The sequence below is a fragment of the Periplaneta americana genome, chromosome 2 (assembly GCF_040183065.1).
Source record: "Periplaneta americana isolate PAMFEO1 chromosome 2, P.americana_PAMFEO1_priV1, whole genome shotgun sequence".
NCBI classification, from domain to species: Eukaryota; Metazoa; Arthropoda; class Insecta; order Blattodea; family Blattidae; genus Periplaneta; species Periplaneta americana.
In genome coordinates this window covers 176,841,037-176,846,252 of record NC_091118.1, presented here as the reverse complement: position 1 = coordinate 176,846,252, position 5,216 = coordinate 176,841,037, and the positions used below count along the sequence as shown (strand labels likewise).

General features: G+C 37.4%; 1 non-coding gene across 1 annotated transcript; it reads right to left on the bottom strand.

Moving 5' to 3' along the window:
* Nucleotides 1–4,775: 4,775 nt before the first annotated feature.
* On the bottom strand, nucleotides 4,776–4,849 carry TRNAN-GUU (transfer RNA asparagine (anticodon GUU)). Its single transcript has one exon. It is a non-coding gene; the product is annotated as a tRNA-Asn (tRNA).
* Nucleotides 4,850–5,216: the final 367 nt, after the last annotated feature.

Here is a 5,216-nt window from a genome sequence, read left to right as displayed (position 1 = left end):
ATTAGTAATATTCTTGTTTACATACATTAAAAGTTCAAAAATATACAGGGTGTTTAAAAAATACGGGGCATAATTTCAGGTATGTATTTCCCACATGTAGACAATCAAAATAGTTCATTACAACATGTGTCCGGAAATGCTTCATTTCCGAGTTATGGCCTTCACAACACTGAAATTCACCGGAACGTTTTTCTTTCCGCAGGTCGTTGCCGTCAAAGGAGACATTAAGAGGGCACTCTGACAGTTCATTCCGAGGCGAAGGTTACATTCAGTGTTGTGTAGGCGTTAGACTGTGCGACATGTATTCAAATCAAGAGCTGGCAGAGATACACTTCATGTACGGTAAGGCGGACGGCAATGCTGCGCTGGCTCGTCGTTTGTACCAGGAGAGGTACCCACAGCGACAATGTGCAGATCGGAAGACATTTGTACGTCTCCATTACCGTCTGTGCGAGTATGGAAAATTTAAGTCTCCTGGTTTGGGAAGGGGACGACCAAGATCTACAACTCCAGAAGTACAGGAGGAGATTCTGGAGGCTGTGAACATGACTCCTTCTATCAGCACACGAAGGGTAGCGTTGCAAGTCAATGTTCCTCATACGACTGTCTGGAGACTGTTGAAAGAGTATCCCTTCGGAATCGAATTGTGGCATGTTCTGACGACATACGCAATACTCCTGGAGTTTAGGATCGTGTTCGCAGGTCAATGAGACATCGATGTGAGGTCTGTATTCAAGCAGGAGGTGGACATTTTGAACATCTTCTGTAATGACAACGACCTGCGGAAAGAAAAACGTTCCGGTGAATTTCAATGTTGTGAAGGCCATAACTCGGAAATGAAGCATTTCCGGACACATGTTGTAATGAACTACTGTATTTTGATTGTCTACATGTGGGAAATACATACCTGAAATTATGCCCCGTATTTTTTAAACACTCTGTATAGATTGTAGACTGTCATAATCTTTTCATTTTTGAAAAGAGATCTACATGATAGTCTGGGTGGTGACATTGTTAACATACGAACTGTCTTTTTCTGCAGTAACAGAATGTTTGGAAGGTCCGAACTATTTCCATATAAAAGTAATCCATATCTAATAACACTTTCAAATAGTGCATAGTAAACTTGTTTTAAATAATGTTTGGGAATCTTGTACATGAGACTTCTCAAGAGATAAATTACTCTAGAAAATCTTTTACATACATAACTGACATGGCTGTTCCACCTTAGTTTAGGATCCAGATACATACCCAGCATCTTTACAGATTCATTTATCACATTATTTTGGGTTTGTTTCAAACTTAGATTTAACACATGAGTTTTTTCATCATTAAAAATAAATCCATTAATTGAAAACCACTTTCTTATTTCAGCAAATACAGCTTGCTTCATAAAATCTAACTCAGCAGTATTATTATGTGTGATAACGAATGGAGTGCAAAAATTCTCTTATCCGTTATATTTAGATCAAGCAATTCCTTCCATTGAATTCTCTCTGATTGGAATTCCTAATCGGCGACAATCCCAAAAATAATAAACGGTTTAATAAGTTCATTCATTTTACAGGTTGAAGACGTCTCGGAAGATCAATCAGTCCACACCTTTGGAGTAACGGTCAGCGCGCCTGGGCGCGAAACCAGGTGGCCCGGGTTCGAATCCCGGTCGGGGCAAGTTATCTGGTTGAGGTTTTTTTCCGGGGTTTTCCCTCAACCCAATACGAGAAAATGCTGGGTAACTTTCGGTGCTGGACCCCGGACTCATTTCACCGGCATTATCACCTTCATATCATTCAGACGCTAAATAACCTAGATGTTGATACAGCGTCGTAAAATAACCCAATAAAAAATATCAATAAAAAATTCTTAGATCAGACAGACATATGTTTATTAGGTTGATGATAATGATGATGATTCATCAAGAAAGTCCGGAAGCCTTAGATCTTTAATCTGGCATGAACTTGCAATTTCCGTAGTTCTGCAGATGTTTACTCTCAAATTCTCCTCGTGCTATAGATAACCGAAGCTGCTTGCTGTCGACCACTTCACACTTCAAACATCAGCGACATTTATTTCAACATCTGGTGTGAGAATTACTGAAATAGCAAACTGGAATGGAATTCGCGGAATGCCCGGGCCCTCCATCTCGGCATAAAGAAACGCCAAGAATTACGAGTTCCTCATTAGCTCCCCCGCCTTCAGAAACCGCATCAGATAATTTTTCAAAATGTTCTCCCTACCTCCCTCCCCCCTCCACTCGTCGTAATCTCGTCACGGTGTATCCCAAAAACACACGACATATGTTCCAGAAATAGGAGTCAAGTGTCACTTTCGTTTAGATGCCACATCCACCACTCGGCTGGAGGGGATGAAAAGTGAGATTTTAACGACAACTAGACGCTGAAAACGTCATTTAAAAAAGTTCGGAAGGGCTTGAGAATCGTAAAAACGGTTAGTTCTCAACGGGACGACCCTTGAGTAGACGTATTCAATTCATCCAGTATGCAAAGTGAATCATCAGCCTCATCTTAGACTTCTGTCTGTCGAACAAGCTCAGCTGCTGGTTGACGACTGTGCATTTTGCTCAAGAGTCTGCGTATTTGACGATCAATGGGCATTCCATATATGAGTCTGAGAGAGTGTAATGTGAACAAATTTGCTCATTTGATAACATACATGATATTTTTATTCCCTTCATCTTTTTCTCTTTCATCAATCCCACTTCTTTTCTTTCCTTATCTTCTATCATCACCTCTATTTTCTTTTCTTACCTTATCTTTTTTCATTACTTCCTTTTTTTTTTCTTTCCCTGTCTCCTTTTAATCACTTTTGTTTTATTCTTTTCTCATTTTATTTTCATATTTTAACTTTCTTTTACTTTCTTTTATCACTTCCATTTTCTTTTCTTTCCGTAACTTCTTTCTTATCACTTTTATTTTCTCTTCCCTTCTTATTTATTTTTCATAACTTTAACTTACTTTTCTTTTCTTAGTTACTTACAAATGGCTTTTAAGGAACCCGGAGGTTCATTGCCGCTCTCATATAAGCCCGCCATTGTTCCCTTATCCTGTGCAAGATTAATCCAGTCTCTGTCATCATATCCAACCTCCCTCAAATCCATTTTAATATTATCCTTCCATCTACGTCTCGATCTCCCCAAAGGTATTTTTCCCTCCGGTCTCCCAACTAACACTCTATATGCATTTCTGGATTCGCCCATACGTGCTACATGCTCTACCGATCTCAAACGTCTGGATTTAATATTCCTAATTATGTCAGAATACAATGCGTGTAGTTCTACATTGTGTAACTTTCTTCATTCTCCTCCAACGTCATCCCTCTTAGCTCTAAATATTTTCTTCAGCAACTATTCTCGAAGATCCTTAACCTCTGTTTCTCTCACAAAGTGAAAGTCCAAGTTTCACAACCATAAAGAACAACCAGTAATATAAATGTTTTATAAATTCTAACCTTCAGATTTTTTGACAGCAGACTAGATGACAAAAGCTTCTCAACCGAATAATAACAGGCATTTCCCATATGTATTCTGCGTTTAATTTCCTCCCGAGTGTCGTTATATTTGTTACTGTTGATCCAAGATATTTGAATTTTTCCACCTCTTCGAAGGATAAATCTCCAATTTTTATGTTTCCATTTCGTACAATATTCTGGTCACGAGACATAATCATATACTTTGTCTTTTCGGGATTTACTTCCAAACCTATCGTCTTGCTTGCTTCAAGTAAAATTTCGGTGTTTTCTCTAATCGTTTGTGGATTTTTTCCTAACATATTCACGTCATCAGTACAGACAAGAAGCTGATGTAACCCGTTCAATTCCAAACCCACTCTGTTATCCTGAACTTTCCTAATGGCATATTCCAGAGCAAAGTTAAAAAGTAAAGGTGATAGTGCATCTCCTTGCTTTAGCCCAAAGTGAATTGGAAACGCATCTGACAGAAACTAACCTATACAGACTCTGCTGTACGTTTCTCTGAGACACATTTTAATTAATCGTACTAGTTTCTTGGGAATACCAAATTCAATAAGAATAGTAGATAAAACTTCTCTCTTAACCGAGACACCTGCTTTCATCAATTTCATATCTTTTCTTAACTACTTTCAGTTTCCTTCCCTTCTCTTCTCTTTTTATACTTAAACTTTATTTTTCTATCTGTTTCAACACATTCATTTTCTTCCTATCTTTACTTGCTTTTAGTCACTTTAATGTTTCTTTTTTTATTTTTTCATCTTCTTTTTATAACCTTAACTAGTTTCCTTCACTTCTTTCATCACTTCCATTTACTTCTATTTTTCGCATGTTTTATCACTTCAATAATTTAAATTTCTTATTTCTTTTTATCACTTCCGTTTTATTATCTTGCCTCATTTCATCACATTCATTTTCTTTTCTTATTTGTCTCTTACCACTTTCATTTTTTCTTCTCTTATGTTATTTCTATTGCGTACTTAATTTTCTCATCTTCCTTCTTCATCAGTACTCATTTTCTTACAAATGTCCGAATTTAAAATGGTTGTACTTAATTTCTGCAAAAACTTCGGGCATTCAGAGGCCAAAATTAATAAGTTCCTAAAATTAAAACTGAGAAAACCTGCAGTATGCTGAAGAAATGAGACGGACATTAGGCTAAATGTTATATAGACACGCTTAGAAATATGTGAGCTCCAAGCTATTAGACTATTTGCATCACTTCACGGATCGCTGTTCTGATGGACGAAGTTACAAAATATTTCAATAAAAAAGCTAGGAAAAACATTCGCCCTCGGGTGGGCTCGAACCACCAACCTTTCGGTTAACAGCCGAACGCGCTAACCGATTGCGCCACGAAGGCACACACCTATCGCCCTCAATTTTACTGGACGTACCTATTTGCTAATTGAGTGTAACAATCAATTCTAGTCTTTCAGAGCCATTTACCACTGCAGTACTATCGTTTTAAATTACCGATTTTGTTTTATCGATACTTTCTTTGATTCTTTCTTATGTTAATTTTAATTCTCATGTGATTTTTTCCAAACATAAAAGGGTTCCTTTAGAAATGACTCAATAACGCAAAAATTTGTTGTTTCGTCCGTCTGGAATGATGCCCTCGATATGAGAAAAAAATTATATATATGACTTTTTAGACATCTATCATTATATCTTAAGCTTCTTTGCTTTCAAAACAACGCCAGCCCCCGTCTAAAAGTTTGTGTTAT